Here is a 24,524-nt window from a genome sequence, read left to right as displayed (position 1 = left end):
CTCTTTCTGGCTTATCTCACTAAGCATGATCTTTTCCAGCTCCATCCAAGTTGCTGCAAAAGACATGTGTTTCTCTTTTTTGGTTGCTGAGTAATATTCCATTGTATATATGTACCACATCTTGTTTATCCAGTCATCTACTTTTGGGCATTTGGGCTGCTTCCATGTTTTGCCATTGGAAAACTTTCAAAAATGTACATTGGAAAACTCTTAAAAATGTTCATACTATGCCTAATCACCACCACCATCTCATTCTCACTTTCACAGACTTTGCTAGATATTTTCCTAGCAACTCAACTAGCTTCAACTTTTCCTTAGGTTATCTTTGTGTTCCTTATTTAAAACAGCTAATCCATAGAAATAACCGATTCCACTATTGGCTAGTCAGAGGTTTTCTCTTAAAATCCTCACAAAAGGAGTTGATAAAGAAAGGGCTGCCATTAGAACTAAACCAATCAGGTGAGCAATCAGTGCAGAGAGCCGCTCAGAAATGCTTTCAATCTCCCAAAAGATGTTTTGATCAAGGCTTAGCCTTCAGTGACAGGTTTCTGAGACCACACCCAGCCCACATGTCTATTCACACATTGCAAAGGATGGTTAATCTGTTGCTGACATGTTTGCTCATGTTTCTAGACCTACACTTTCTGTTCAAATAAATGGGCCCAGGAGTAATTCTCTCCAGAAGGCAGCAGGAGCATAAGAAGGAATATTATTTTTTTTAATTTATTTATTTATGCATACAGAATTGGGGTACAGGTCAGAGGTAGAGGGGCAGTGAGAGGCTTCCCCAGAGACAGAGCGGGGAGCAGAACAGGCAGATCGATGAAGTGCACTGCTGAGGGGAGCAGCTGGCGGGTCAGGAGAGGTCTGCCGCACCATGTGGTCACCTCCGGGGTAGGCAGGAATCGAACTCATGCAGAAGTGGCTTTAGCTTCTTAGTGCTGTGCGTTAACCCGCTATACCACCAGGGAGGGCCAAGAAGGAATATTATTTTAAAGGACTCCACTCATGATCTAAGAAGCCATTGTAACTTGTTAATTCTACACACAAGTTAGACAGTTGAAAAGCAAAGAGAACTTGTGGAGAAGCAGAAAAGAGATGGCACCACTATGTGACAGAGTGCCCTCACCTAGGACTTTTCAATAATCAAGATTAGTATGATACAGAAGCACTATGTGAACCTCTAATCAACTCAGTAAGTCATTCTCCATTGTTCTTTAGTGTACTTCAAAAACTAGTTGGAAAGTGCTAGAACATTCTAGCCAAAAGACTACATTAACAATTAATAGGACATCTTTAAGTCTTCTTGTGTGACTTTTTGTAGTCCCAAGTCTTAACCATTTGTGTAAACAAAATTAAGACCAACAGTGCTTTATTTTATTCAGATTATACAACTCTGATCCCTTGGAAAGGAGATTTTGATTTGTTTTCAAAGTGTCTTGAAAATACTGTCTAATCACTTCCTAATCTAATCTAATCTAATCTAATCTTTTAGAACAGAAATATAGGGTCTTGTGTGTCACTTTTCCTAAATTAGCAGTGTTTGAGGAATCTCATGAGTACAAAGTTCTGTGAAAATGTGGTGAACCAGAGATGCAATGACAAAAACTCTGTTTAAAAAGTCTTTACAGGCCCTCCCTGGTGGCGCAGCGGGTTAAAGCACAGCACTGAGAAGCTAAAGCCACTTCCGCATGAGTTCAATTCCCGCCTGCCCTGGAGGTGACCACATGGTGTGGCAGACCTCTCCTGACGCGCCCACTGCTCCCCTCAGCAGTGTACTTCGTCAGTCTGCCTGTTCTGCTCCCCACTCTGTCTCTGGTGAAGCCTCTCGCCTCCCCTGAGCCTCTGGCCTATACTCCAGTTCTATATGCACAAATAAATAAATCTTTAAAAAATTTTTTAAAAAAAGTCTTTACAGATAAAGATGACTGAGGAATCACTCCTATATTGCATCATTAACTCTGTAAAAAATTAGAAAGTGAGAAGTGCTTATAATTTCCCTCATTTTATTTTGGTATATTCTAAATATGCTTTTCATAACTCTGAGTGTATCTTATAAATTTTCTTAAGCACAGTATTCTTAAGTGTTCCTCAATGATTCCATATGCTTAATCATATTTATGCAAGGGAAAGAAGATATTTTTAAATACTAAGGGTTACTACAGTAAGTCACAATAGAGGTCTTCATACCCACAAATACCTTAAAGTAGCTTTGCTATTTGGGGAAACTGCCTGTGAGAAGCTGCTTAACCTTGTTTTCTCCAGCTGTGGTGTGGTTTTGTTTTTGAAAAAGACCTGAAACACTCTTGCTGCGGACAATATTAGCCTACTATCAGTGCCCTTCTGTATACTTTCTGTCACCCCCACTACATCAAAAATTCTCACATTGCACCACTAACAACTCAAGGATTGAATTTCAAGTCCATTTCCTCTTGGAAAGTTGGTTGTCAAGAAAACTGGACTAAGTGAAGTTATTTCAGTTCCTCCAGGTTTGCCTGTTTCTTCAGGGATGTGGGCTTACCAATGTGGTTATTTTCAAGGCAGTGTTAGCAAACTGACTCAAATGGGAAAAAATTCCTTTGAATTTATAGTCTTTATTGATTTCCCTGGTGTAAATATTCCCAGCAAAGCCAGTTTCAGGTGACCAATGGTGAACATCTAACTCAAAAATTCCTGAATATTTTAACACTCTGCTCTTTCAATCCATACAAATTGACTCTAGCAGGTAAGTAGCTTTTGTCAACAACATTTCTACAGTCTGTTAAATTACAAGTTATCTCTTTACATTGAACGTAGTTTGTCATGTTGTCTTTAATCTTGGCACAGACTATTGATTATACTTTAATATTAAAAAATGTATTCTCTGAATGAGGGAACTATAAAAGTCTAACCAAAGTTCTTGATTGCCAGAAACCCACAATCCCTCAGAAAGGACAGATAATATACAGAAAACTAGATACAAATCAGACCATGAGAAGTGCTATCTAAAAGCACAAATTTACAGAAGAAAACAGAAAAGGGAAAAAACCATGAAAACATAAATCTATATATCAAGGTCTTAAATCAAGTTCAAACTTGTCAATGCATTTTTTTAATGGTAGTAAAACATCTGTTCATACTTTCAGTTAATGTTATAGAGGAAAAGGAGGGTTTACTGCCATAAAACTTTTAGCCAAGACATCTGAAAGATGAATTGATGAGTCTATCCTGAACTAATTGATAATCATATGTGTTGTCAAACATTCCGCTTTCAATGTCAAAGTTGTAGTTCTGTCTCTTTTCCTATATTTGAGCTTAAAATGTTATATGACAAGATTAGCACACCAGTAAATTTCATAACTTCCAAATGTCCCATCCCAACTTCTCAAATATTATCCCATACTACACTAATATGATACAGTACTGATTACACTTAAGGTGGAGTAGTCAACATATGATCACATCTGAATGTGTGAGATCCTGTATGTACCTCACTCCCCAAAACACTACCCCTAATATATCTTCATTATTTTATCAACTTCCAGTCCCTAGAAAGAATGTTCCATGCAATGATTGTAAGAACCATTGCCCAGGAATGACAATATTGCTCCCTGGAATGTTGGTGGTGAAGAAGCAACAAGATCAAAGACACATCAGAAAGAAAAAGTAAAAAAAAAAGAACATTCTAAAGAAGGGATGTCCTAGAAAGAAAATGGAAAAGACACTTAACCCAGTGGTAAAGGAAGAAATTTGCGCAGGAAAGAAAAATAAAATAAATCTATTCTTCTGGTTAAAGAGTTTTGCTGTGCAAAGTTGGGAAATCCAAAATGGATGTCATGGATAAGACATTTGTCAACATCTCTACCCAACAGAACACCTGATAAAAAGACAAATGATGTATACTTGAAAACAAAGTAGGAGAAATGATGAGCTAAACAGGGAAGAGATACAAAAAGTCAAATAGGAGGCTGCTCAAAATTATCCATGAAATTTTCAAATAGACATAAGCAAGTCTGAAGACAAATGATACTGGAGAAGCTGATGCAATAGGAGCAGATGTTTTCCCTCAAGGACCAAAGCTGTCTTCTTCAGCTTGGTGGAACCCATGGGCAGCAGTGAGAACAGAAGTCAATTCCTTTCCCTCCTGACTCTCCAAACTGGGAGAAAAGTTAGATTCCCAGACCACTAAGAAAGAGCAACATTCTTAACTGCCTTTTTTTTTTTCTTACAGACAAGGTGAGATAGAAAACATAAATTGAACTTCCTTCACATTTGTTCACACAAATTTATCACAGCCCTTAAATGGATGCTAGTAAGCCCATAATGGAGATGAAGAAATGAGAAGTCAGAGGTTCGGCAACCTGCCCCATCATTTGTAGTTAGGAGTTGAACCCAGGAGTCTGCCTACCTAATCCAAAGCCCATGAGAACTTGCTTTACAACCTGCTGATCCCTGAGCCCATTCTCACCTTTTGGCTTATTTTTACTCTCCTGGGAGCCCTGTGATGTTCAGGATGGGCACCATATCCCTTTGTGAATAGCAGAGGAAGCAAACCTCAGAAAATCTGTGATTAGTCTGAGTATGGCTCTGGAAGGACTGCAGCGAAGGTCTCCTCTCTCTTGGCCTCACTATTTCTGGGATAACATATTTCCCTTGTGGCAATAAAGCTGAGTATGGCCATAGTCAGAGAACTACTCAAACACAGCAAAAGTGGCATTTTTTACCCAAATAAAAAATTTCAAGAATTTCACCACCACATTCTTGGTAGGTGGTTCATGGAGTCTAATCCCTTGGACCATTATCATAAAAAGAGATTCTGCTGATGACCAACTTTAGAAAACTCATAAAGATTAAATTATTTAATGCTAAAGTTATTACCAGAGTTGATTTTTTTTAAATAATCATTTTAAATAAATAATAGTCATTTGCTACCATACAAAAATCAGATCATTTTACCAAATATGAGATTCTGTTGGGTTTTTCTATCCCTGCTGCCACTATCCCAGTTCAGAGCACCCTCACTTTGCAGCCAGAATCCTCAACTGACTTCATGAAGATCTCTATGATTCCATCCCTACCTTCTCTACCCCCTTCTCCCTGCATCTAGTATTCATAGAGCTCCTTTAAACATACAAATGGGATAAAATCTCTTCCCTGTTGAAAATGCTCTGATGAACCTCTCCCCTAGTCTTTATGGAAAATTGAATTCCTACTCACTTGTGGAAGCCACTTCAAAACATCCCGAAGCATCTCTAGTCTCTCCACACCTTTTCTTCAGTCTCACAGAACCAAATGCACTCTTTCTTATTTCACTGAATTCACATATATATATACTTTTGCAGGGGATGTCCTCCCCATCTTATTCCCTGGACAGATCTTACCAGATTTGAGAGAGCATTGCTCTCACCATGAGGACTCCCAAGCTCTCCTAAGACACTCTGGATGGACATCTAGTATAATTTTTGTATCGTACTCTGATCTAAAAATCAGATCTTAAACCATCAGCTTACACAATTGTCCCTTACAGCTAGTTCATGAGCTCCCTGAGGACTGTAACTGCCCTCTGTGTTATCTAATCAGCTCCCTGAAATGTTGGTGGTGGAGAAGCAACAAGATCAAAGACACATCAGAAAGAAAAAGTCAAAAAAAAGAACATTCTAAAGAAGGAATGTCCTAGAAAGAAAATGGAAAAGACATTTAACCTAGTGGTAAAGGAAGAAATTTGTGCAGGGACAGAGAACTGATTGATAATCACATGTGTCGTCAAATATTCCGCTTTCAGTGTCAAAGTTGTAGTTCTGTCTCTTTTCCTATATTTGAGCTTAAAATGTCATATGACAAGATTAGCACACCAATAAATTTCAAAACTTCCAAATGTCCCATGAGGGAAGACATTTTCCTAAGAATCCCATTCAAGTAAACTGCTTATAGGGAAAAGTAATAAGAGATAACTGAAAAATAACTAAGAACAACAAATATCTCATTTTTATTGAAATCAGTTATCGGATTATTTAGCTTCTAATCAGCTGCTTATTTAAAATACATATGTGATGAGTTAGCTCCTACTTAACAGTCTGCTGGGAGAGTTAACAATGTTGGGAGAGTTAACAATGTTGATGTATTTTTATCAGTTGCACTAATAACATCCCAGAAGGAGCTAAAGTATTATATCATGCAACCTTCTAACCTGGTTTTCTTTCTTAATGCCCAGGAGGACAACTATCATAGATGAGACACTCAATAAATATTTGAATGAATGAATATTTGAAAACCTGGTATAATCAGAAGATAAAGGTTCATTATAACTTTTACAATGGCAATCTTGCATTTTAAAAAAATGAAGGATGGGCCCTCCCTGGTGGCACAACACTGAAAAGCTAAAGCCACTTCAACATGAGCTCCATCCCCACCCCAGAGGTGATCCACATGGTGAGGCAGACCTCTCCTGACCCGTCCCCCAAACCCCCCCACCGCTGCTTCCCTCAGCAGTATACTTCCTCAGTCACACTGTTCTGCTCCCCACTCTGTCTCTGGTGAATCCTCTCACTGTCCCTGCATCTCTGGCCTATACCCCAGCTCTGTATGTATAAATAAATAAAAATCTAAAAAAAAAAAAAGAAAAAGAAGAAGAAGGATGATATAATGAATATATTTTTTAAATTTTTAGAATAAAAAAAATAAAGAAAATAAAAATATCTAAATTTGCAGTCTTGCAGATCACATTTAATGTTGAGTTGTGTGCCTACTATGTGACAGTAACATCACCTGCTACACTCAAATAATAAGAGTGACCCCTTGGTAATTGTTGATGCCACTTATAAAAGAAACCAGCGTTCACACTCTTCTTCCAGTGTATTTCCACATGGTTTTTCATGAGATGTGTTAATAGTGTGAAAGTATTAGAAAGATCATTAGACTCTTTGGTATTAGAAAAAGGAAATGGATGGAAGAGCAGAAGAAAATGACAATATAATTGGACCCACCATGGCTAAATTTCGTAGATGTATGATGACAGGAAACTCTTTTCAAAACGTCATTGTGAAATTTGGAATATAGAATAGGATATAGGTAGAATGATCACATACTATAGCATCAAAGTTAGAATTGTGCCCTGAAAACCAGGATGTATGATCACTTTATACCAGGAATAACACAGATTTACAAAGTCTGATAAATAACTTAAAATAATTTTTTTGTTTTCTCTACAAGTTTTATTAATTGCTTTTTTTATTACAGTAACATTGGTTTACAACTGATATTCGAAGTTCAGATTTACAATTCATCAAATGAATGTTATCACACCACACTCACCCCAAAACACCACAGCAATTATTTAAAACCAGAGATTGTGATTTTTAATATGACTATTGCTAAAAAGAAATTTACTACTATATCCTCAAATCAAACTTGTAATTTTCACAGCCAGACCACCCAAATTACTATAATGAATAGTGCAACTGCTCTGAACTTTTCAATGATGGGCACAGATACTTTTGTGGTACATAAAATAATGTCTCCTCCAAAGATGTTTGCATCTTAATTCTAAAACCTATGAGTATTACTTTACATGAAAAAAGGCCATTGTCAGTTTAATTAAGGATATAAAGATGTCCCATGTGTGCTTGTAAATGGTATGTACTCTCTGCTGGCTGTAAAAAGATTGTACATATTTCCATATATTGCTATATATTAGTATGAAGTTATTTATTGTATTGTTCAGGCTTTTGATCTGCTATTTGTATGTGTGTATTTCTGTGGGTGAGTGTGCACATATGTGCTTGATCTATGCATTTTTGAGACCTATCTATGAAATCTCCAGGCACACCTGATGATTTATCTGTTTCTTCCTGAAATTCTGTTTGTTTGTGCTTAATATTATTTACAGCTGTGCTATTAGGTGCATATGGATCAAAGTTATAGCTTTCTGTCCTCTGTTATCTATAAATAGCATCATTCTTTATGTGTTTTATTTTGTTAGTCATTAAGATTTCTATTCCAGATTTCTTTTTAATTTTTATTTTCCAGATGTATTTTAATTCATTTATTACCTTTCTGCATAGTCTATTTTTTTTATTTATTTGTTACAAAAGTTTATTTTTTCATCATTTTGCACATTTTTTTTCCATCTCGATTGTAATCCCCGCAGGTTTCCCATCACCACATCACCCGTGTACCACCACCAAGTCCCGTGCATTTCCCTCCCTTCCCCCCACCCCGTTTTTGATCCCATTCCCCACTCCACCCCCACAAAATGTCTCTGGTCTATGGTTGTTCATTATTTTTGTTATTTTCTCGCCTGGTCCATTATACTCCTGCTATGAGTGAAACCATCTGGTATTTTTCTTTCTCTTTCTGGCTTATCTCACTAAGCATGGTCTTTTCCAGCTCCTTCCAAGTTGCTGCAAAAGACATGTGTTTCTCTTTTTTGGTTGCTGAGTAATATTCCATTGTGTAATATTCCATTGTGTATATGTACCACATCTTTTTTATCCGGTCATCTACTTTTGGGCATTTGGGCTGCTTCCATGTTTTTCTTTTACAATGGCAATCTTGCATTTTAAAAAAATGAAGGATGGGCCCTCCCTGGTGGCACAACACTGAAAAGCTAAAGCCACTTCAACATGAGCTCCATCCCCACCCCAGAGGTGATCCACATGGTGTAGCAGACATCTCCTGACCTGCTCTCCACATCCTCGCCAACATTTGTTGTTGCTAGTTGTCTGAAGATGTGCCATTTTCACTGGGGTGAGGTGGTATCTCATTGTGGTTTTAATTTGCATCTCCCTTATTACGAGTGATGTTGAACATTTTTTCATATGCTTGTTGGCCATCTGCATTTCCTCTTTGGAGAAGTGTCTTTTTAGCTCTTCTGCCCATTTTTTGATGGGGTTGTTTACTTTATTTTTGTTGAGTTTCGTCAGTTCTCCGTATATTTTTGTGATCAGTCCTTTATCGCTACTTTTGTGTGAGAAAATGTTTTCCCAATTAGTGGGCTGTCTGTTTGTTTTTAGTAATGTCTCTTTTGCTGTACAGAAGCTCTTTAACTTGATGTAGTCCCATCTATTTATCTTTGCCTTCACTATTGTGGCGTTGAGTGCTCTATCTTTAAAGATGTCCGCATATTCTATTTTAATATAGCTTTTGAAATAAATATACATTTGCATCTTTTCAACACGTAACCAAGTATTCTCAATAAATGTACATATAATTTACATTGGATGTAGTTATTGGTTTTTAATTTACATACATTCTTGCATTTTATATTTTCTACTTTACTATACTTTGGGGCCTATTTGTGTCCTTTCTGCTTTCTGCTAAATAAATCAACTTATTTTTCCTTCTAGTTTAAAAGCTATGCATTTTTTGATCTTCTGTGGTAGGGATAGTTCTTAACTCCTACATAGGCATTTTCTGTCCTTATTTTTTGAATTTCAATATCCAAAGGTTATGTTCAAAATATGCAGCAAAGGGTAATGTCCCTGACACCAGCCCATCTGACCAAATTATATGCCTATGTTCTAACATCAGAAGAGATGGTATTTGGAGATAGGATCTAGAGTGACATTAGAACAGTTCCTAATCCAATTTGACAGTTTTCCTTATAAGAAAGACACTGACATATTTGACATCAAGGGAAGACCAGGAAGATGACCGTCTATATGCCACGGACAGAGTTCTTCAAAGTAACCAAACCTGCAGACAGTAACATCTGGCACATCCACCTTCTAGACAGCAAGAAAACTAATTTGCATTATCTATGTCACTGAGGCTATGATGCTTTATTATTTTAGTCTCTTAAAAGGAGTAGAATTAGCCTGTGAATATCTATCATTTTTCCCTTGATTTAAAAGTGGTCTGTCGGTCTGTGTTTCTTAATATTACCCTATCCACACCCCTGCATCATGGTAATTTTGCCTAAAATCCCAAAATGTTATATGTTGTACTTTCAAGAGATCTCTCTTCAATATTTCTCAAACAGATCTGTATTTCTCTTCTGAATGGACCACCTTTCCAAAAACTGTCTTCAATGTGTCTTTCTGAGACTAGCCCTCTCAGAGAATATTTTTTATTAACTCTCACATCTGAATATAGTTTTGTGTGCTGTAAAACTACACTCATACTTATCTTCCTTCTGTCTCACTTCATTGTCTTCTTGTATCCAATGTTGAAATTGAAATGTCAGCTTTCCATCTGATTCTTATTTATTTTAGAGTCCTCTCTGCGGGGACAGGGAAAGAACCAGAAAGACAAGAGTAGAATTCAGGCTTAAGTCATCACCTCAGTCACCTTCTTCTTCTGGCTACGACTAACCTGCCCAGTGTAAATATCTTCCATTTCCCAGGGGAGAAGTGCTTCTCAAAGTCTGCTTATTTGTTTGTTCTATTCATCCTTGGCATTTATATTTCTTTTCTGCTTATTGACATATTGTCCAGAGCTAATTGGGGGAAGAAAGCTTATCTTGGTAGGGCTGGAAGCCTCCCTAGCCAGATTAGACACAGATTTACCACAGTTTGTGAATGAATGTGAAATTATATGTTCACCTGTATATATATGTTCAGACTGAAAGTTTACTCAAATGCCAGCATGCAGATCCCAAGAGTTGTCATTAATTCTACTTGCAAATCAAGCCTGAGAAAGTTCATGTCCTTTAACATTTGAATGCTGCCAGCCTGTGTCATTCATTCACTGCTTCTGTCAGGAGCTGCACCAGCCACATTCCTGACAGGATTTTGACAGGTTCTGCAATGTCAAACATTTACTTTTGCCCTTAGCCTGTTAAGAATGCACTAATTGACGTGACTTTAAAAATGTTGTAGTTACTATTAATCACGGGCATAAAGTTGTCTACACTGTTTGTGATATGACAACAATTCTGCTTCTTAGATCCATTACAAACTGTCATTTCCTCAGAGCTCAGACTCAAGGTTCCTCAGAATTGGCCATGCTCATTTAATACAAAATGGTTCTCTCAGTTCATACCCCATTAACTGAATTCCTTCACAGGCACACTCCCTCTCAATTAGCTTTGGAATGCTCTGTAGCGGAAACGGCCATAAACTTCAGGGTCAGGTTCTATTCTGTGCTCTTCCAGAAACTAGGTGTGAGACTATAGAAAAATTCCTTCACCCTCAGTGTTTTTACCTACAAAATGGGGTTAAATGTGGAAAAGTCTGGCATAAGTCATTACACGTGTGCCAAACACTAAAATTCTATGGTTTAGCTAGTTTATCCAGACTTAAGTTCACAGATAATTCTGTGGAACTAGTTAGTTTGCTGCCTTTCCACAAACTTCCTTGTCTCTCACTCACTGAAAAGCAGTGTTGGTAGGCAGCACAAAATCATATACTTAAAATAAATTATCAAGCATTATTTACCTGTAAAAATATATGACAAATTCATGGTTTTTATGACCATGATTTAGCACTGCATTGGCTCTAACTTTTAAGCAGAATCCACCATTAAAAATGTCATAATGGGGCCCTCCCTGGTGGAACAATGAGTTAGGACGTAGCACTGCAAGCTAGCGGCAACCGCTTCAGTGCAAGTTCGATCCCGGGCCCAAGAGGTGATCCACATGGTGTAGCAGACATCTCCTGACCTGCTTGCTGTTCCCTCAGCGGTGTACTTCTTTGATCTGTCTGTTCTGCTCCTACCTCTGTCTCTGGTGAAGCCTCTCACCACCCCTGCACCTCTGGCTTATACCCCAGTTCTGTATGAATAAATCAATCTTTAAAAAATAAATTTAAAAAAAAAATGTTACTATGGCTAAGGACCCAGCTGATTACAGCCCATCATCTCTGATCAGTTCAGAATTCTTAGGAAATATGTTTCTTTTGTAAACTCAATTACTTTTATTAAGTAGCTGTGCACGTGATTTAGCAGTCTAAATCCACAACTCTCCATAATCCTCCACCATAGTCACTGAACTTCTTCCACTTATATTCCCTAAATCCCTCCCCTGTGGTAGCCTCTGGTCTGCAGTCAGATTTCAAGATTTTGTTTTAGTTTAATTTTCTCTATTCTGTTCCTTTGTTTAAATTCTTTATATTCCACATACAAGTGAAAGTATCCAGTATTTGTCTTTCTCGTTCTGATTTCATTGCATATAATCCCCCCCAGTCCCATCCATGTTGTTGCAACTGGCAAAATTTCATCTTTTTTTTTAAATAAAGGAGTGGTATTTCAGTGTGTATACATATCACATCTTCTTAATCCATTCTTTTTTCTTTGGTCACATAGGCTGTTTCCATAACTTGGCTAAAACAGTGCTGTAATGAACAGAAAAGTACATATATTGCTCTGGAATAAATGTTTTTGCATTTTGGGGGTTGATACCTATAAGTGAAATTGCTGGGTTTTATGGTAGATTGATTTTTAATATTTTGAGAAACCTCCGTATATCAGCAGTAGGCAATCCATTTGTTAATAGCTTCACTTTGTGTAGACCAGTGAGCCAGAAACCAGAGTTAGCTTGCTTGACTGGCAGTGCCCTTGGAACCACACTGAATTCTTTTGAAACTTCTTAAAGACAGTTTGGGGACCCTCCCTGGTGGCATAACGAGTTGGGACTGCAGCACTACAAGCTGGTTGTAGATGCCTCAGTGTGAGTTCGATCCATCAGACCTCTTCTGACTTGCCTGCTGCTCCCCTCAGTAATATACTTCATCACCTGCCTGTTCTGTGCCCCACTCTGTCTCTGGTGAAGCCTCTCACCACCCCTTCTGGCTTGTACCCCAGTTCTGCATGAATAAATAAAAACCTTAAAAAATAAAAATAAAGACAGTTTGGGTAGTGTCAATTTGGAGTAAAGCTTGATGTTGGTTACTATTTTAGTAAAAGCAGTAGCCTGTTTCAAGTATGACTGAGCCAAATTACTACAGTTTGTCAAAGCTCTTAGCATAAAACAATGATTATTGCAAGTAATATCTATTTACTGTGACATAATGCTTATAGCATCTAGAAACTGCAGGGAGAATTTCCTAGGTTTCACAAGTGAATGAATTTATGTTAACACATGACCAGTACCACTATCAAAATCAAACATGAAAACCCCAGCCAAGATATCCCAAAGCACAGTTTCTCTTTAAAGTCTCTTTCCTCAAATGACTCGTCAGAATTCCAACACCAATGACTTTTTAAATGCATGCTCTAAAGCTATGTTTCTTCATGTTGTGCTTTCTCTCTACAAGCTTACAAAAATTAATAACTCTCTTGTGACTTGAATAGATAAAATGAGCAGGCTGGCTATAATATTTAGACTCCCATGCTGATTACTATAATTTGTAAACTCTGGAATTTCCTTATCTTTGCTTTTCCTCCCTAAGGATGACTATATATGACAAGATCACATCACATAAACACACATTTTAGGGTAGACTAAAAGTTGGTAAACTTATTCTAAGACAAGCCAGATAGTGAATGCTTTTGGCTTTGTGAATTATAATTCACAAAGCAGCCACAATAAATACATCAATGAATAGGCTCCAACAAATACTCATTAAGAAAACACACAGCCCAGAGTTATAGTTAGCTGGCCCATAGTCTAAGAAGCCTTTGCACAAAACAACCTGGTAAGTATTCTACCTTACCTAAAACACCTTAGTACTCTAGCAAAGACTAAAGTCTCCCTAAAAGGAGAGAATATTATGTATTGTTATTATGATACAAATATACAAACTAACATGAATTCTGGATTTAGTTTCATAATGATTGAAAATTTTAAGTTTTGCTAAATTGCAATAACACTACCATTTAGTTAAGGATTTATAATCCATAAAGTTTATTTCATGTAATCATAAAAAGGACATTATGAAATGACTGGTTGTTTTCTCCTTATTTTGTAGCTAAGGGAACTAAGCATTTCATGATTTACTCAGGAAGTGTCAGAACTAGTGAACCAGATCGGACACCAAAATCATACCAATTTCACTGTTCCAAAACCAACTGATAGCAAAAATAACAGTCCTGCTTTGAACAGTAGGCCTAAGGACATGCTTAAGGAGCTCAGAATCCATTCATTTCATACCCAAGTCAACAACCAAAACAGCCAACCAACACAAAGCTGAAAATCAACATGCTTTGCACATAATATTCGCTACATAAAAACAAGCTTCTCATTTACATCTGATAATGATAATGCAATCACAAATTCAAAATTAGGTTAACCATAAATATCCGCTTAAGCAAAACTTTCTTAGCCCCTAATGATGAACAGTTCCTTTTTCTCAATATTAAATAACTGCATTCAAATAACTTGTTTAAGTTTGTTTATATATATATATATATATATATATATATACACACACACACACACACACATATAGATAGGTGGATAGATAGATAGATAGATATTACATTATTCTTCATTTTGTATATTTTTTCATCAGTTGTAATCCCCATAGACTTTCTACCACCACTTTACATATGTGCCCTCACCATAATCCCATGTGCTCTTCCCACCCCAGTTTTGATCTTGTTCCTGCTCCTCCCTTGTAGAATGTCTCTGGTTTCTAGTTATATAATATATATATATATATATATATATATATATATATATATATATATATACACACACATATGTATATATTTTCCCCTGATCCCTTACATTCCTGTTATGAGTTAAACCATATGGTATTTTTCTTTTTCCTTCTTGTTAATTTCACTAAGCTCGATTATTTCCAGTTCCATCCATGTTGCCATAAGTGGCATGAGTTCATCTTTTTGATTGCTAAGTAATATTCCATGTGTATATATACCACATCTTCTTGATCCAGTCATCTATTTTTGCACATTTGGGTTGATTCTATGTCTTCTCTATTGTAAATAGAGCAGTAATAAACATAGGGGTGCAGGTGTCCTTTTGAACTATTGTTTTTGTGTCCATTGGGTAGATACCTAGGAGTGGAATTGCTAAATCAGACAGAAACTCCATTTTTAGCAGTCTGAGAAACCTCCACACTGCTCTCCACAGTGGTTGTACCAGTTTGCATTGCCACCAACAGTGTAGAAGAGTTCCTTTTTCTCCACACCCTCACCAACATTTATTGTTGCTTATTTTTTTAATATGTGCCATCCTCACTGGCTTGAGGTGGTATACCATTGTGGTTGTGATTTGTATTTCCCTTATTACAAGTGATGATGAACATTTTTCATATGCCTATTCTGCACTTCATTTCTGGAGAAGTATCTTTGTAGCTGTTCTGTCCATGTTTTGATGGGGTTGTTCACTTTAAATTTGTTGAGTTTCATCAGCTCTTTGTATATCTTTGTGATCAGTCCTTTAGCATTTGTATTATGTATGACAGTTTTCTCCCACTCAGTGGGGTTTCTGTTTGTTTTATATAATATCTCTTTTGCTGTACAAAAGCTGTTCAATTTGATGTAATCCCAGACTTTATTCTTACCTTCACTACCCTTGCTGAGGTATATATCATATTGTGTTTCACCAATATTTTCTTCTATATATTTTATGGTTTCAGTCTTATTTCTAGTTCTTTAATCCATTTTCAGTTGGTTTTTGTACATGTTTTTGTACATGGTTGTATTTTAATGAAGAACAAATTCAGATGTATTTGTCCATAGTTCCTATTTAATGGGTTTATATGTCAGAGCTTTGGGTATATGTCCAGGTATTCATAGTAAGTTGACAGTTTCTGAAATTATTCTGTTATCATATGCCTATTTATCCAGCAGACAGCTGAATATGATATAGGCCTGAGACAGGAATGGAATGTAAGTTGCTAAATGATCCCTTGGTAGTTCCTCCCCAAAGTTAAGTGTAAATTTAATCTTAAGCAAATGAGTCAACTTTTTATCATGTGAAGATTGTTCTCCTTGAAGTAAATAAATGAAAGTGAAACAAAAATCCAAACACATCTGCCTTTATTGTGTTTTTTAACTTTAAACCACCTTCCTCAAGCAGAAATGCTACTCTTTTCTTGTTATGCTTCCTAAAATATAATTGTTTTAAAATTCATTTCTATGGTTTCAGTATTCTTTCGAAATCTCAACTCAATCTCTAGCCCTCATTTGATGAAGTGTATCAAAGAACTTTATACATTGTAAAAATGAAAATAAATAGTAGTCTTTATTACATTTTAGCAAAACAGTGTTTCTCTAGATATATGTTTTATTTAGCAAGATATAATTTCCAATTATTATTGAGTATAGGGCATTATTATTGACTATAGGACATTTATCTATTCAAGTAAAGTGCCATACTCTGCCTTGTGTTTTCAAAACACATTTTATAAATCAAAGTGCAAAGGACAAATATTATGTTGGCCTTTTTTTCTCAGTAATCTCTTTAAAGTTATTTGGCAGGAGGGAGCTCCTGTGTATAATCCTTTAACATGATCACTATATTCCAGCAGCAAAGTCTTCTAACCCTCATTGCTCCACAAATACAATATGACAGTGCATAAATCTCTAAACCCCCTAGGGTCTCTCTAGTCAATCTGGGTCTGTCCCAAATCAGATTGGAGATTAGGCTTTTGGTATAAGGAGTTTATGTGAGGTGGTGGTAACAATGGGATGAGGTGACCCCAGAAAACACCATGCACTAATGAGAACTGGATATGGGAAGGGAATGCTAATCAATCTACTCCCAAGCCTGTCTAGAACTCTCTGAGAGACTGTATAGAACTGAGATGAAAAATGTCTCAGCCACCTCACAGATTGGGAGAAAATATTTACACTCCACAAAATTGAGAAGGGACTGATATCAAAGATCTATAAAGAGCTTACACAAGTCAACAAAAAAAGACTCCAGCAAAAAGTAGGCAGAAGAACTAAAAAGACACTTCTCCAAAGAGGAAATACAGATGGCCAAAAGGCACATGAAAAAATGTTCAACATCACTTATAATCAGGGAAGTACAAATCAAAATACAATGACATATCACTTCACATCAATAAGAATGACACACATTAAAAAAAAAACAACAACAACAACAACAAATGCTAGCCAGGATGTGGAACAAAAGGAACACTTTTACATTGCTTTTGGGAATGCAAACTAAAAATAGATCTACCATATGACCCAGCAATTCTACTCCTAGGAATCTATGCAAAGAACACAAAAACATTTATTCAAAAAGAAACTTGCACTCTCATGTTCACTGCAGCATTATTTACAATAGCTAAAATATGGAAACACCTAAATGCCCCAAAACAGATGACTGGATCAAGAAGCTGTGGCATATATACGCAATGGAATACTACTCTGCAAGCCTATGTCATTTGCAGCAACTGGATAGAGCTGGAAGGATTATGATCAACGAAATAAGCAGGAGGAAAAAATATATATCAGATGATTTCAATAGGAGGAACACAGGTAAACCACACAAGGGATCAGGAAAAAAAAAAAAAAAAAGACAAACTACAAAGTAGAGACACTCAGTAGGGAACAGGGAGGGAAAAGGATCAAAACAAGAGGGATGAGCACAGAGACTATGGTCATGGTTCATGGGTGGCTTGGTCATAGAAATTTTATGGGGATTACACCTGAGATGAGGAGTCAATCACTGTGCAAAAATGAACAATATCTGTGTGTGTGTGTGTGTGTGTGTGATTGTCACAGCTAATATTTATACACCACCTTATAGTTCACAAAATATGTTCACAGATACTTTGTAACACATTCCATACACTTTCCTGCAAGCATACTCTGTGTGCACACCATTCTGGCCTCTGCTTAAGACCTGAAGATCAGCAGCTCACAGGGAAGGAGTGATACTCTTCCCATTACAGAACTAGTGGCTAGCAAAGACACGATCTGGACAGAACCACCAATTCCAAACCTTTCTACCATCAAAAACATCACATACAGTGTTCTGTTCTCCTAAATGCAAAGTACTCTGAGAATTCAAGGGTCCAGTTATTCCTTAAGAGGGACCAGACCAACAAAACACAAAAATCCAGAAGTAAAAGTGTGTTATATGTGTGCGTGTGTGTGTAGAGAAGAGAGAGAGAGATTGTAAAAGTTAAAGGGCCCTCCCTGGTGGCGCAGCAGGTTAAAGCACAGCACTAAGAAGCTAAAGGCACTTCAGCATGAGTTCGTTCCCCAGACACAGAGGTGATCCACATGTCACACGACAGACCTCTCCTGGCCTGCCCACTGCTCCCCTCAGCAGTGTACTTCATCAGTTGGCCTGTTCTGCTCCCTGCTTTGTCTCTGGTGAATCCTCTCACCACCCCTGCACCTCTGACTTGTACCCCAGTTCTGTATGCATAACTAGTAAAATGCATGAAGGATAGTGTTAATGATATCTGGCTCCTGTGTGGATATGTAGGTGACAGTATAGCTATGTGATTGCTTTCATAGGAGTCATCTAACTACAAGCCTCAAGCGAAACAGCAGCAGAGCCCACCAAACATAGCCAAGGGTCAATGTCAGCACAATGCAATGGTTAGCAAGCAGATTCAGAGCTCCTCCATTTATGCACAAGCAAAGCCTGTGTTGCTTTCCTCAATGGACAAGTAAAAGAAAATTAATTTAGTCCACAACCTCCATAGCTCTCCTGAGTGGGGCAAAAGGTTAACCTACCTTGGCCTCTGGTCAAGTCACTTTAGTCACCAGAAGAGGGTCCCAAGATTCTGCTCATGAAGTAAACAACCAGGAAAAGGTAGGAAGCACAAATCTGGTGTATTTAAAAGCAAACTGTTTTCATTAACCTTGTTTACATTAATGACTTGTTCTAAAACTATCCTTGTTCTGGCAAGCAAGTAGTCACTTTGGGGTTTCTCTCCAAATAGTATTGGCCCATTTAGTTTTCACTCTCTACACTTATTTCCCTTCATTTATTAGATTTCTTAAACATGCCGAAGGCCCACAGGCCTCTGGGCACAGGTTCAAAACTAAATGTTACAATTACATGAAATCAATAGTCAAAGGATATAATTGCATAGAAGAGAAGGGTGGGTGGATTCAGAGTGCAAGGACATAGCAGGGGTGCCGATGCCAAACCAAAAGGTACATCTTGTACCACACCCTGTAAGCACTAAGCACAGACGTTATTTGCTAGACTCAGTAAATGAGCAAAACCCTGAGGCTAGATTGAAACTTAGGTGCCAGTAGTGAGATATAAAGCCTGTCAAAAAATCATCCCTCTCCCCCAGCTTGTGACTTGACAGATCTATATGCAGGAAAATGGTTAAAAATTAAGGAGAAAGTCACTGATCTCATTGCAAACAGATAGAGCTGATGAGTAAGAGAGAAGATAAATGACAAATACCATCACCACGCAGTGAGCGTTTCTTAAATACCAAGCACTATTTCAATAAGCAGAGATACATAAATGTAGATTTGTTTATCTAATCTACACAACATTTGAAGGGCATTTTATCCATCGAGACACAGAGAGTTCTAGTAACTTGCCCAAAGTTACACAGCACATAGGTGGGAGAGCAGGGATTAAACTCAGACTAACACCAGAGATGGCTTCAATGTACTGACTGCAAGAATCAAGAAAGGATTTCACATCCAAGTAGAGGGCAAAGTATTATAAAATGAATTAAAAAATAGATAAGTTTTTCTAAGTTACTTTCCCTCCAGTTTGGGAGTCAAAAGAAAAATACTCCTTACAAGTCTTTCCTTTCCTCCTCCCTTTTGTTTCAGTGGTCTCTTTTCAATGTAAGGGTCAAGGCAGCAGGCAAGGGAAGACTTAAAATAGACACAGAGAATGGGGAATATGTCTGGTCACTCTACCTGAAACCCTCCTCCTAACCTTCATCCTCTGGCATGGACAGCAATAAATGAGCTACATTTAATTGAGTTGTATTTAAGCAGACACTATATTATTATATAATGGAAAAGTAGGAAAACAACCATTTTAAAATACACCCAAGGTGAAAAACATACTCCATAACAAGTTTTACTCTCCAAAGTGAAAAGCATTTATCAAAGTTTTATCCTGTATCAGCAGACGCAGCAGAAGATGTTTACCAAACCACCCTTGTGGCATTCCTGCTTCATTCTCCTACAGGATAAAAATTTCCAACAAACTAGAAATAAACAGGAACTTCCCAGATGTAAAAAATATATACCCAAAAATCTACCGATTACATTATAAATAATGGTGAAAAACTGGATGTTTTCCCTCTAAGATTGGGCAGACAAGGAGGGTCACTCTTACCACTTCTATTCAATCACATAATGAAAGTTCAAGTAAGTGTGAGAAGATAGGAAAAGGAAATAAAAGTTACAGGTTGGAAAGGAAAAAATAAAGCTGCCTTTGTTCACAGATAACATGACATTGTTTGCAGAAATCCCCTAAGAATTGATAAAAATATTCTTGGAACTAGTAAGCAATTATATTAAAGTCACAGTATACAAGGTTAATACAAGAATTTTCATTTCCTTCCTATGTATCAGTAATAAAAAATATGTAATTTAGAATTAAAGATACAATGCAATTTACAATAGCACCAAAATATGAAAATTCTTAGGTATAAATGTGATAAGATGTACAAAATCTACAGAAAACTATAAAACGCTGATGGAAGAGATCAAAAAGAATAAATAGAGAAATTCCAGTGATAGACTGAAAAAATGCATTATTCTTAAAATATCTATTTTCTCAACTTGATCTATAAACACAATTTTAGTCAAAACCCAGCAAACTCTTTGCAGATATCAGCAAGCAGATCCTGGAAAAACAGAAGAACCAAAAACCAAAAAATATTGATGAAGGAAAACAAATTTTAAATCAAGATAGCATGGCAGTGATAAAAGAAGAGCTACAGAGAACAATGAAGCAGGACAGAGTCAGGAAATATACTCAACAAACATAGACAACTAATCTTTGACAATAACAAAGGTAAAGTTAATTCAAGTCAACAGAGAAAGGATCATCTTTTTAAAAAGCAGTATTAAATATATAGATATCTAATGCAAAAAAAATCTAGATACAGACCCTAAAAGTTTTACATAAATTTTACATAAATTTACATAAATTAACTGAAGAGAGAAATCTAAATATAAAATTCAAAACTGCAAAACTTCAAGATTTTAAAAAGACAAGTCACAGATTTGAAGAAAATATTTGTAACACGCATGTCTGATATGACATGTATCTAAAATATGCCCCCCCCAAAAAACTCTTACAACTAAAAAAAAAATTGTATCAGCTAAAAGTCTGATATGTCACCAAAGAAGACATATAGATGGAAAAATAGAAAAGGTGCTTAACATTAGAAAAGTGTAAATTCAATGAACATATGCCACTGTGCACATGAGATGAGTAAAATCTAAATTACTGACAATATCAGTTGCTGGCAGGATGGAGAGCATCAGGGATGCTCATTCATTGCTAGAGATACAGCCACTCTGGAAGACAATTTGGCAGTTTACTACAAAATTAAACAGAATCTTAGAAAATGATCCAACAATCAAGTTCTGAGGTATTTGCCCAATCAATTTGCAAAATTATGTATACCTAACAACCAACACATGAATGTTTATAGAAGCTTTATTCATAATCACCCAAATTAGAAACAACCAAAATGTACTTCAATACATATGCACTATCAAGTTGTAGAAAGACGAATGAATGAATCTTATATTGATATTGTTAAGTGAAAAAAAGCCAAATGAAAAGAGTGTATACTGTATGTTTCCAACTATATAGCATTTTGGGAAAGGAAAAACTATATACAGCACAAATAACTGTGATTTCCAGGGGTTGGGGATGGGGGAGGGTTGAATTGATGAAATTCAGGGGCCTTTTTAGGGCAGTGAAACTGTTTAATGGTGAATACATGATGTTATAATTTGTCAAAACCCATAAACTTCGAAAACACAGTTCATAGACAACAAAATGTCGACAATTTAAAAAGAAATATGAGTCCACACTGATATTAAAAATTATAGAAAAAATAAATGAGGATAAAGAAACAAATTTCCAATGAAGACGTCCAAGAATTGACATAGATACTCCTCCTGAAGGAAGAAAGTATAGATGGCTACTCTTCAATTGCAGGCTGGGCGTGATGACTTCCTTCCAAAGTCATAAAAGTTGGAAAATAGCTTCACAAAGGCAAAAACCTGACAAACATAATCAAGATCATGGTAACAGTGTCAATCCCCATCCAAATCCCAAGGCAAGTTACCAGACAAATTCTAATAGGGGACATTCTATACAATGACATGTACTTCTCAAACTGCCATGCTCACCTAAAACACAGGGAACCTGAGAAACCACCGAACTAAGAGACGCCTAAAGAATCATGACAACCAAACACAGCATGTAGTCTTTATAGGATCCTAGACCAGAAAGATGCAGTAGGTACAAGCAAACTATGGGTCTTACATGACAGTAATCTATCGATATTCATTACTCAATGTTCACTCATTGTAACAAATGAACTATACGGAGGTGAGATTTCAAAATTAGGGGAATATGTGAGGTCTCTATACTATTTTCACAATATTTCTATAATCTAAAACTGCTAACAATAAGTCTACTTTTATGAAAATAGCAACATGGGTACATAAATAATACAATAATTTGTTTTATATTTGTATTTATGGAAATTATAGAAACAAATTTGGGTGATAAGTTAATTCCCTGGTTCTTTCATTGACTAGTCCTTTAGACTCAGTCAAAGACTGTAGTTAGAGAAAAATGCCAGTCAAAGGAGACAATTATCTAAGCTATTCATGGGAACGATCATCCAGTAAAGAAGAAAGTCTGACCTTGAATTACCCTAACTGATTACATCTACCAAATAATTTTTTTTTAATTTTTAAAAAATTTTTTAATTTTATTTATTTATTTATTTATTTTTAAGATTTATTTATTTGTGCATACAGAACTGGAGTACAGACCAGAGGCTCTGGGGCTGTGAGAGGCTTCACCAGAGACAGAGTGGGGAACAGAACAGGCAAATCGACCAAGTACACTGCTGAAGGGAGCAGCGGGCGGGTCAGGAGAGGTCTGCCACACCATGTGGTGACCTCTGGGGCAGGCGGGAATCGAACTCATGAGGAAGCGGCTTTAGATTCTCAGTGCTGTGCTTTAACCCACTGCGCCACCAGGGAGGGCCCAAATAAAATTTTTTAAAGGCTTAATTCTCTTTGATTTCAATCCTCTTCTGAATATGCCACCTTTCCTAAGATTGTCTTACTGAGCCAACCTGCCAGTCTGTGCTGACCATGTAACACTCTTGGCCAGTGGCATGGCATGTACCCCAAGGTGGCTTGGCCTAACAGGACTTTAGCAAGTTCCACTAAATTCATTAGCCTGGATCTCTCCAAAGCTCAATAAGTCAGACTCCCAGTTAGGATGACTCAAGATTTGCAACCAGGGCCAAAGTCAGGCTAACCTTTTCTTTCCTTGCCACATACTTCCAAGCTAGTGTTTCATCCTAGGGACACTCTTCCAAAATAACAGACATAATACAGTTCCCAAGCCACTCTAGACGACGGAGAGTACAGTGACACAGACTGCAGCCACAAACAGACCCTGTGGCACCATTGCTGGTATATGGGTATGAGGTGCCCAAAGACAAATGATCTGGGATTTCCTGGACTAACCATGGAGGACTTATTTTTTCCAATCACTTTCTACTGAGGCCAATGTTACCAGAATTCCCTTGGGGGCCCTAATGGTCCTGGTGGCTTTTGTAATTGCTCTGGACTCTGAGTAAACAATGACATGTCCTTTTCAATTTCCCACATCCTCTCAGTCCAAACTCTCCTCAAATTAGTATAAGACTTAGTGGAAATACCTCAGGTGACTGATAATACCATAGTTAAAATATTTAAAATACTTAAAAGTCCATCCCCTTCTTTAAAACTAAATGTGCTTTGTCAACTAATTATATACCTACTCTCAGGAACACTACTTAGCTTACTGTATAAATCTTGAGTCAGTACTTCCCACTGCATTGACTCTTAAATGCCTTCAATAGTTGTAAAGAAATTCCCAGATGTAGGAGGAGCTCCTTAGCATTGCCTCACATTTTCTACTGGATTAGTTGGCAAAGGTCAAGTTTAGCCTTGGTAAGAGAAAGTATGTAATTTCCTCCCTGGCCAAATACTCTGTACAGTCTCCTTGCCAACTCAACCAAGCAACAGGCCTAAGAATCAACCAATTAATGACTTTGTACATCAAAAGAATCTGAATGGAGACAAGGGGCTCAGGTAGGGAAAGCAGGAAGCACTCACTTATGTAATAGCTGGTCCAACATCTAAGGAGAGCAAGTCTATGATTTTGCTTTAGTAGTTTAGAGCTACCATAACAAAATAGCACAGAATGGGTGACTTAAACCATGGAATTTATTTTCTCACAGTTCTGGAGAGTAGAAATTCATGATCAAAGTGCCAGAAAGTTGGGGTTCAACAGAGAGTCCTCCTCCTGATATACACCTAGCTGCCCTTTCCCTCTGGGTAAATAGAAGAAGGGAGGGAGATATCAAAAGAAGGAGAGAGAGATGAGAGGACTCTCTGAAATGTCTCTTCTTATCAGGACACTAATCCTGGAGTCTTCTTCTGAGACTCCAACTCCATATTCAACCTCACTAGGAGTGATAGAACAAGGCCAC

Source organism: Condylura cristata, unplaced genomic scaffold (assembly GCF_000260355.1).
Source record: "Condylura cristata isolate star-nosed mole 26May11 unplaced genomic scaffold, ConCri1.0 scaffold00018, whole genome shotgun sequence".
Taxonomy (NCBI): domain Eukaryota; kingdom Metazoa; phylum Chordata; class Mammalia; order Eulipotyphla; family Talpidae; genus Condylura; species Condylura cristata.
The sequence above is the reverse complement of the archived record's forward strand: the minus strand, read 5'-3'. Positions refer to the sequence as shown.